The sequence below is a fragment of a genome, unplaced genomic scaffold (genome assembly GCF_019419815.1).
Source record: "Pyrus x bretschneideri cultivar Hongxiangsu unplaced genomic scaffold, Pyrus_bretschneideri_v1 Contig21, whole genome shotgun sequence".
NCBI classification, from domain to species: Eukaryota; Viridiplantae; Streptophyta; class Magnoliopsida; order Rosales; family Rosaceae; genus Pyrus; species Pyrus x bretschneideri.
Window position 1 is genome coordinate 6,649,911 of NW_025999513.1, and position 11,363 is coordinate 6,661,273.

General features: G+C 34.3%; 1 long non-coding RNA gene across 1 annotated transcript; it reads right to left on the reverse strand.

Moving 5' to 3' along the window:
- Positions 1-589: 589 nt before the first annotated feature.
- LOC125477400 lies at positions 590-992 on the reverse strand. Its single transcript, XR_007258488.1, has 2 exons — positions 830-992; positions 590-735 (listed from the first exon to the last, which is right to left on the reverse strand). It is a non-coding gene; the product is annotated as an uncharacterized LOC125477400 (long non-coding RNA).
- Positions 993-11,363: the final 10,371 nt, after the last annotated feature.

The following is an 11,363-nucleotide window of genomic DNA, read 5'->3' on the forward strand; positions in this document are numbered from 1 at the left end:
GCATAAAACAATTAACCCTTTTTAACAATTTCTGGGAAAATACATGTATATAGGCATATACGGAAATCAAAAGCCCACTCACTGGTATGTGGAAGGGTCGTAGCCCCCCTGCCTCGAGTGCGCACGCTCGTCCTCGGGATAGGAATCACCTATATGCGAAATAACTATAAAAACGTTACTTTTAAAGCACATAACCTAACTTTCGTAATAACTTCTCATACATTGCTCAAAATGGACAATTGAATATACCATCGTGCTCTACACAACCTCAGGATCACAACCATATTTTTAGAAAAATTTTCCACCGCCGCACGCGCCGGCCACGCGTAGGCACGTGCGGTGCACACGGACGGCGTCAACTGACGCCGTTAGGAATATTCCGTCAGTTTTGACAGATTCCGTTAACGGCGTCAGGAATATTCCGTTAGAATTGACGGAATATTTCGTCTCCTTCTCCGTTCAGTCTCCGGTGCTGTCGCCGGCGCCGGAAACTGGAAAAACTTCTAACTTTATTTTCTCACTCGTTTCTCAACCGTTTTTCATGATTTTTGCACCAAATTGAAGCTTAGGACTAGTAGAACCACGCTATACTACTTTTAAAGGCTAAAAACCACAAGATCATACCTGTCCACAAACTCCAAAACCGGCCAACCTCGAACCAAGCTATCCCGACGTCCAACTTCGTCCAACGAGTCACTCCGAGACTCCTTGGGACCTCACCAAGCCACCTATGAGCTTCAAAATCCCAAAAACGTGGTGAAAAAAGTTTGCATGAATAGTACCCCAAACGGAGCTTGTGAAATCGACGTGAAAACGTCGGAGTTCTTACCTGAAAATGGTATGATCGTGCTCCCCTCGACCTCACGATCACGACTGAGCCCTTAGTTTCCTCGATCTGCTACGGTTTGATGGTTCTTGGTGTGTGTTCGTACGTTTGAAGGAAGAAGAAGAAGGAATGAGGACTCGGGAGAGAGAGAGACAGAGAAAATGACAGAGGGAGAGGGAGAGTGAGACAGTGTGTGTGTGTGTGGCCCAACACTTGCCAACACCACACAAACAACCACACAACATAACAAAACAAACTAGGGTAAAAGGGGTCATTTCACATATGTGTTTCGATAGTTTCAGGACGGGATGTCACAAGAATCACACTTATATCATCAGAAAAACAATGCCGGTGCGTAATGATTTTTTTTGAAGTAACAGGTCATTAAACTTTATTTAATCTTCTTCTTTTCGCTTCATGGGTTGGAGATTCTAGGTTTTTTCGTTGTGTTTCTTAATTGGAATTTCCTTGATCGTACAAGAACAAATTTGTCCATCTCTTGGTGGATGCCTAATAAAAGGTTTTGCATATATCAATCTACAAGTTTAAGCTGACAATTGCAGAGATCATAGGGTGATTGAGAATCCTTTTTTGTGGTCCTATATATTAATATCACCAACCGATATTGTACTGGCTCAGCTACTTATATACCTAGCTAGCCTTATTGCCAAATGGAAATAGATAAACTTATCTGATCAGAAATATAGCTTGCTATGTGAAGGGACTCCATAAATATATACACTAATTCCAGCAACTCAACCAATAGGAGACTAATTCTCATCTTATTGATTACTTTTATTTAGATTACTAGATAATATTCATTGAAAATCTTACTCAAAATAGGTAAGGCATATGAAAAAAATAACTTATTTTTTTTTCGTTTTTAGCATCAATCAATTTATAAAATAAATGAAAAATCGAGAACGATTATATGATCACTTAAAATTTAGGGCTAACTACGTTTCACATTCGACATGTTTGGAGTGATTTTTAAATGAGCCATGACATTTCAATTTTTTCACTTTGCACCGTGATGATTTGAAATTTAATCAATTTCGTGATCCTTTCTTTAAACTAATAATGACACGTAGATCACGTTTGCACTAATGGGCCAAAACTAATTATCATGGAGCTTCATCTTCTCCTTAATCAATACTTCATATTCCAAAACGACAATCAATTACACAGTTTGATTCCACTTGTGTAAGTGTGGCTGTTCACGACATTGAAGCAGGTTCCACAAATGCTACAAAGCGGTCATACTTTCTTTGTTTTTCTTTTCTTTTATCCGAGCACCTCTTTTCTCTTTTTCCATTTTCCCCTTTTTTGGCAAATAATTCAAGTACCTCGCATAGCCTCAGGCTACTAATTAATAGTCACAAACCCCAAGCTACATTCTGAATCTCTGATGAATAATGAGAAGGTACAGCATTTGACAGCTCACCACCCGATTTCCCAGTGAATATGAAAATTAATCACAATTGTTAGAGCTCTAATCTTCTTATATTATTTTAGGGTGATACGAGAGAAACCATCTAATTGAATCATATTTTGTAGACAATATAACATGGGCGGGTTGATGATTAGATTTTTTTTTGTTTGTCAAATTATAGATTTTGTTAAATTAAATGTTAAATTAGCCACCGACGGAGTTCGAACCCATACCATCATGCTAAACCCAACTCCTTTCCACCACTGTCAATTTCTTCTTTAAATCATTAAAAAAAAAAAAATCCAATTATCAATTGGCACGGTACCGGTACGTGGTCTGCAAAATATAGTTAAACACAGACTCCTTGATATTTTTTTTTTCTTGAGCTATCAGTCCCCACACCCTACTGTCTCCGGCTAGTAGGTCGGCTTTTGTTCACCGCAACTTGGCATTGGTCCAATAATCTTGTATTATCGGCACGTTTTATTTTTAAGTTGGATTTATGTAGTTATACTTTTAATGGTTTATAACACTTAATCTTTTTGTAAAGGAAGTTTACACATGTTTCTTATACAAGTGAGAAGGATAGATTTGGACTCAGGGATATCAAGGGTAAGGGTAAATGCTCTTCATTAATTGGGCTAAAAGTTCATTGAGACGGAAGTTTAATCTCAAACGCGATTCGAGCTTCGCAAATTAAGCCTAGACGTGGGATTGTAGATGCTCTTGATCACCAAAGTTACATGCCATTGCAGTTAACTATGAACTTTACAACCGTCAAATGTACATATAATTTTGCCATTTTCAGCAGGCCGATAATAGTTAGGAAGTAAATGCTCTGGTTACCTAGCAGAAAGGCTAAAACTTTAATTAATTCCCTGTATTTAATTTTCATCCCACTTATATTAAAGCACAGTAGACGGTCATCAAATATCATAGCAAATTGGTGATTAAAGTTGCTCAAAAGTTGACAATGTGCGAGTGATAATTAAAGAAAGGGAAGTAGATGTAGTCCTCCACTGCGGTTAATTAGTGCAATTTTAATTAACAGGAAGAAGTTGTAGCCTACTAAACTAGATTATGCATAGTCAATCTTGCAACTAAACTATTGGTGTATTTAATCAACTAACTGTTGATATACTGATATTTTTTCCACTTTGTTGAAGAAATCCAAGTTCCAGCCTCCCTTATTAGATAAAAGTTGCTGCATATATGTTTAGCCTTTTGAAAAGTTAACTGGTTATTAGCAATTTGGTTTATTATTATGTAAGTGCATTTTGGTATTTTAAGTATTAGGGTTTTGTAGTAATAAGCTATATTTTATGAATAATTTTCTATTAGTTATTAGGGCTTTTGTAGCCTTTCCTATTTGTTCAGACTTCAGTTCTTATAAATGCACTTCTTATAACTCAAGTTTGGCGAGATGTATACTAGTCTTTTCGTGTTACGTAGCTTTCTTGATAATTTTGTTGTATTCTTTCTGTCGTGTATATGAAATAAGATTCAGAGTTTTGCAGTAAGTTTTTTTTTTTTCTTTTCTCGTCTTTTAGTTTTTTTTTTTTTTTAAATAACACTCCTTTGATTCATAGAAAATTATGGCGAATGGAAACAAAAAAATATAGTTTGCCTTCCAATAATACATTTGCATTACATATGTAACATATAGTATTACAAATTTACATTTATGGTAATTTATTAAAGAAAAAAAAAGAAGAATTTATCACGTAATGAGAAAATACTTCTCTATATATAGCTGGGTTTGATAAATTCATGTGGCATTGTTCGTTCCCATCATTGGTTTTACCAAATATAAGAATGATTTCATGTACATAATCCGCAACTCAAACTATTTACTACATTATTTCGGACACTAATACTCTTATTTCTAAGAAGAAAGAAGAAAAGCAACCGGGGCCGGGAAGGGAAATTTAATCATAGCACTAGATACATGCATGCACATTGCACACATACACTTTGATTGATAAATTATAAAATTAGGACAAACACCAAATCTCTGTTTTTGTATGAACTGATATATACAGAACTAGGAGGATAAATTAATAATTCATGGCATGATCAACACGTGAGATCGATGTTTATGCAATATATGCATGCACCTTGGTAATGTAGGGTTTTGATTATTCCTCAGTATCCAATTCCGGCTTTGTCTCTTTCTCATGTCAGGGAACATCTTTTGTGTTCTCTAAACTTTATGTCAATTTGGTCGGACATTACATCTGCGTTTTCAAGTTTTTTATTAGGACGGTTGTCACATTTGCATATGTTTTTCCTTGTTTTATATCTAAATTTATTTTTAAAATATTTTTTTATAACACTCTAATGAGTATCAATGCCATGGCCCTGCATCACTAAAGCAAAAATTCTATGGGGAACCGACCGAAATTTAAAAAGTACAGAAAATTATAAACTAAAATTAAAAGAAAATTAAGGAATTTTGGAGTCACCTGAAATATCATATAATAGTAGAGAGGTCAAATCAATACACTGAGTTATTAATGGTACCATTAAAATCTATTTAGTCTGATTGCACCTTAATCATCATCCTCACTATCAATATTACCTCTATATTATGGTGATATCAATTTACATGGGTCTTAACAGGTATTCATTAACAACCTAATGAATTGAGTTGCCATTTCTACATAAGAGCATCTCCAACAGCTAGCTAATCAAATGACTGGATGTTAACTTGGCTAGCCACCATTTCCAACAAAACTAGCTACTTTAGCTTAAGTTAAAATATTTTAATATTATTTGTTTCTAAATTTATCAATCCAAGCCTTTTTTTTCTTCTCTTGAAGCCCACAAACAATGCATTTTATAGTTTTTAATGTTTAGCAAATATTTTAACTTTTGCTTTCCTTCTAACTAAATTTAGCTACTTACTATTCACAAAGTTAAGATAGCTAGCCTATTAAAGTTTGGTGTTTGTTTTACATTTTTTGTTAAAGTAGCCAAAAAACCTCATTTAGCCTGTTGAAGATACTCCAACCTCGTCCCATCCATGAGCTTTAGAATTGTTGGGACTTGGGGGTTCAGGGCTATGATTCAAAGGAGCCAATCTGGGTAGTGTGAACTGCAACCAAAGGTGATGTTTATTAATACTATTATTATTTGAAGTTTACGCAGAATTATGCGGCATAAACCAAAAGAAGAAGAAAAGTTAGTGGAGGCCTACAGAATGAGTTGGATATGACAATGTTGCTTATAAAAATAATGATATGGTTGAAGTGCCTAAAAGCTAGTTTAATTAGTCATAGAGCCTATAGAAATACTAGGGGCATACATTTATATAATTATATTCACTTCTAAAATTGAAGCATACGTCGATCAAGTAGCTTTATTTATATATAGTGAGAAAGGAATTCTACAAAACCAATCATGGCTTCTATTATCACGCCCTCTCCAATACAAGAAAATAAGGAGAGAAGAAAAAGGGAATATAAAACCGTTTTGTTTACTTGTTCTGGTTCAAAAACCTGGGTCTTACAACCCAAGTGTTCAATTTATTTAGGAACTTAACATTAGCTACTTGGTTCACCTTGTGTTTTATGAGGGCTTGTTTGGTAGGTTGGACAGAATTTTGCTTTAGGAATAGAATGAAATTGGTAGGGACATGTAAGACAAGACTTGTAACCCACCTATAAGGATATGTTAGATATAACTCACTCTATTGTGAATTGATAAGTCATCATGTTCACCTTACATTTTGACATAACAAATAATGGATTGGACTAAAGTTTATTTTAATTGATCACAACCTAACCCACCAAATATACCCCAAAGGTACTCAATAAACATTTATGACTCATTTTGGTGGGCTGGATGAGATTGGGTCTTAAGAATATGATTGGATTGACATAAATTTTAAGATAAGATTTGTAATCCATGTATAAAGATAGGTTAATTAAATAACCCACTATACTATAGATTCATAACACATTATGTTCAGTCATATACATCTCACATATGGATTAAATCCATTTTAATTGATCACAACCTATCATATTCAGCCCAACAAACGGAACCTTAAGAAAATGAATTTTCTAAACACAGAGAGAAGCTTTCCTATCTCGATGTCACTGTTGCGTCTCTTTCTCTAAACCTGAGGGGGAAGGAGCAATGAGAGGGTAATAAATCTCGTACACTATATACAATTACTACCATTATTTTAGCGGTTCCCGGCACTAATGCCAGGTAGTATTTCCAATCAATGAGAATTTGACACATAAAGTTTTTAAAAACTTATTTAATCAAAATATAGAAAATTATATCTAAGTGTCAAATTTTTGTTGGTGAAAACACCACGTGACGTAAGCAAAATTTTCCATTATAAGGAGGAAAAACAGATGTCATCTGTAAAAACCTTTTCCTACACTAGTAAATACTCAATGGTGAAAAAACATTCTCTATGCCATTTTGCAGGGTTAAAAACAAGCAATTACTGGCAGAACACCTTAATAATTCAGTTAATACTTCTGTTCATGATTTTTTCCTTTGATTTATAAATTATATGAGTACCAGCATGATCGGAATATAATTATATAAAGGTCCAACCGTAGCTGTATATACACACACACACAGAGTTTGAAAACTTATGAGGCCTTTCCTTTAAAGCTGAGGCCTTTGGAGGTCTACACGGGATCAGGATCCTCTCCTGAGCAAAGAGTGAGGATCTTCCTGACCAAATCCATCGAGCCGTTGGATAAAATTATTATAACTTTTAGAGGGGTTCCCTGTTTGTAGTCGTTGAATAAAATTTCAACGGTCTGATGAGCTTGGTTAGGAGGATCCTCACCCTTTTACTAAGGAGAGGATCTTGATCCATCTACACTAAGCCCTAATTTGGTACTGAGGTGATTCTGAAATAAGTGACTATCAAAAAAAGCTGGGAGCTTTTTTATGTTTGGTAAACATTCAGCTCAGCTTTTTTTCACAGTTTTAGGTGAAAAAAAGCCAAAAATACAAAGCTGCGAAACCCAACTTTGAAAACCAGCTTTGAAAAACCAGCTTTTTTCACATCTGATTTACATAAAAATTTATCAAACACTATAATACTTTTTTTTTTTTCAAAAGCACTTTTACAAAAAAAATTATCAAACACTTTACTACTTTATTTTACAGCTATTTATTCTCACAGCATAGTAAAAACAATTTTTTTTCAAAACACAGCAATACTAAACTAACTCTAACTCTTAAAAATCAGCTCCTACTCCCGTAAAGGAAACCAGGGGGAGAAAAGCACAACAAGAAAAGACAACTTTAACACTGTAACCCCTTGACACGTGCCCCACCACTTCCAAAATATTGCTTCTCAGACTTGAAAACCTTCTGCTTTCAGCCTATAACAACTTCTTTAGGGCTGGTTTGATATTGTTTTGCTTCGAAAAAAAAAATTACTTCTGTTGTGCTATAAAAATAAGCTCATTTTTACTACTTCACGTTTTCAGTTTTTTTCACCCAAAACTGTGAAAATAAACTGTTTTTAAGTGTTTACCAAACATCTTTTTTATCTCAACTTTTTTTTATACCCTTTTTTATAAAAGCATATCAGTATCAAATCAGTACTTAGTTCAGAATCCACAACTAATTGCATGTCTATTTCATAATTTTGGCACCAAATTCCAGTTTAAATGGGTTTTTTCCCTTAATTACCTGCTACCTAACACTTGTGGGATTTATTTACAAAACATCGACGTATTTAGAAATGAATTTTTTTTTTCTTTCACCGGATTTTCTACGGATACTGTTCAAGTTTAATTTCTCTTTCATTTACTTCACACCATTATTGAATCTATCTGTTGTTAAATGCATGCAAAGTCTTGGATATTTAGAATACTTCTTAGGTTTATATCGGTTAGCATTAGTATATGATTAGGTCAAGATGATCGAAATGCGTCATCATCTACATCTCAATCTTCTCGACCTATATCACAATGCAAGAAAAAAAGAAAGTTGCATCTCAAAAGCCGAATCGTGTCTGGAATTTGTATTAACAAAGTAACTATGAAAGGAAGATGTGTCCCTTCTTGAGTTCACTCTGGCTACTTTCCACTGTTACAAATCGTGTACTTTTAAAGGGCGCCGCTCAGAAGTTACAATTTTGGTTTCATCCATCCCAGTCCTCGAAGTCATGTTTTAGTTGAAACTCACACTTCTTGCAAGTATAATTAACAATAAAAAAAGTCTGTACTTCCAATATTTTTAAATAAATAAAGGAATAATATGGGAAGTTCACGATGAAAGAGACACACTGAACAGATGACCATCCATAGTATGTAGGTCTCTATTGTCAAAAGCTAAGCGGGTTTTAAGGGCTTAATGTGGTTGACATTTCCACTAGCCATTCTTCTTCTTCTTCTTCTTATTCTGTATCTCTCTCTCATTTTTTTCCTTAAACCTGTTTTATTTAGTCTCTTTGAATGTGCCCTAAGTATCTCTTTTTCTTCACCGTGTGAAGCGTCTTTGACCCAATTACTTAGTTTTGTAAACCCTTTTTTCTTCTCACCCTATTTCTTTGACCTCTTTGAAGGCATATATATAATAGGCATGCGTATGTGTATATTTTTCTTCACTACAAGTATACATGGTGCATATGTTAGGTATAAAAATTAGTTGAATATATATACACACACACACATATTCACACACAAACATATATGTAACATTGACATGTTTAAAGAGGTAAAAAGGTGTGCCATGAAAATTGAACCAATCCCTTGTATCTTTACATTGTGCACGCTTGAAATGTCAAAAGAACCAGAAAAAGTAGAAATAAAGAATTATCTAAAAATATCCTCTTTTGTTTCTAATCTAATAATAGAAACAAGCACTGTTAAAACCCTAGCCCACATTGCCAAAACAAATCTCAGATTTTGCATTTGTATATCCAGAACTCCATGTATAAAGACTTGTAAACCTTGGAGATATGCTATACTCTTCATAGGCAAGACCAACCACATATTCACTCCACTAGATATAACGGTTTACTTTTGGGAAGGTGAGGGGGTATGTATTGTGTATGGCATGCCCAGATTGACCTTATTGTATTTCTTACATGTTATGCTCAAATGGATGGCTCTGCCTCCGGCAGTGCCTTTATGCCAACCCCAAATTAGCCCTAGCCGATTAATGTCCTCATTTTCATGCCAAAATTTCCATATTAGCTCTCCAATAAATTGTTGGAGTCAAATGGGTTACATATTGCGTAAAAATTCTTAATTAGGGTTACTGTATAGAGCAACTCTCTAGTAGTGGGGTATGACCATATGTATTTGAGTTGCTTGCATGTTGGTCCCACCTTATTGTGTGAGAGCTTATCTAATGCGGTGCAGTAACCCATCGCTCTCTCCCCATCAACCCTAACCAGAAAAAAATCTCTCCTTGCTCTTATGCGTCAAACTGAAAGGTTTTGAGTTGGTGAATGAGTAATATTCAGTATTTCAAAATTTAAATAGCGAGGTTTAGTGCATGAGAGAGTGCAAGAATCGTACGTCCTGAGGACCAACTACTTATGTCGTATTAGGTAGCAAAGAATAAGAAATATTATCCAAGAAATTAACTGTTTCACATTTAGGTTTGCACCCCTAGGAATTAGGACCTTCAAACAACTATAAGATGAATTAAAAAAACTACAGAAGTACATTTTTAGTATATAATGCATTACAATTGAGCTGAGCAGCAATTAGTATAATATTTTGGACCTATTAATTCCTTTGTGACGTGGAAGAATGTAGCTAAGCCCGAAGAAGCCTCCAAAGAGACCAAGAAAAACAAGAAAAAAGATGACCACCAGTGTCTCATCACTTAGATGCACGCCATCCCCCATTTTTAGGGTTAAAAATACAAAAGCTAGGGTTTCAAAGAATAAATTAAGAAAAGTGTCCTCGGTGATCCCTACAGTCTCTGCTATTTTTTGTTTATTTGCGTAACTATGTTGTTCTCTAACCCTACAAATAATAATTAGTGAGTTTAATAATATTACTATACATAATTAGAGGGCTAATAAGATTGCTTTTCCTCTAATTAACAACTGCATTATGTTTTTAGACAAGCGTGTTGTTGCCCCACTAGGCACAAGATGGTCTATCATAAGCTTGTTTAGGTTAATGATTTATTTCAAAAGAATGAAAAACACGATTGATTTGATTGTTCAAGGCTTCCATTGAGCTGCTATGGTGAAACGTTTCGCAATCTTTCTCAATCGGATTTGACACTGGTGGCGGACGGAGGAGATCCGATTCGATGGATAACATTTTGTCATTCACGTCGACAATTTTAGGAGAGTGTATTCAATTGAGATTTTGAAGGATTTTAATTCTTTTAATGAATTTTGGGGTATTTAATCAGGAATTTAAGGGATTATCTGAAATTCAATGTGTATTCAATCAGGATTTTAGAAATCCAGGTGTATTCAATTAGGATTTTAAAGAAGTTTATAACATTCTAGATGTATTCAATTAGAATTTGATTTTAAAGAATTTGAAAAAGTTGAGGAATTAGAGGGAATTTGAGAGATTTCATAGTGTATTTTAAGCATCCACAAATCTCATCTCTTCCCAAGAGATTTCGAGGGAATTGAAACTAATTTTACATAAAATCTCTACAAATCAATTAAACTCCATAAAAATCCATGGATTTATAAATCCACTAAAATTTCTCAAATTCCCAGTTGAATACACCCCCCCAAATTGGTGATGTTTATAAGGTTTATCTCAAAAGGAAAACGTTTGGCTTGATCTACATGTATACCGTCATTTTATCTTACCTACTAATCATAGTTTGACATGTACATATACATTTTTTTAATTTTTTTTAAGGACCCTTTTATATACACGCCACTTGTGATTAAAAAATATAAGGATGATTGACTCTTTAAATACGGGCAAATAATGTTATCAAAATTGATGATAAATGTTTCAAAATTTCACTAGTATACTCCGTTGTGACGTTGTCAGTCTACATGCGCATGAATAAGTTTGAATTGGATAAAAAAAAAAAAAAAGATTAAGTTTGAAAAATTTTAAAATATTAAAACTCATGTCAGAAGTTAACATGGGCAACTGATGTTAGCATTTCTTCTAT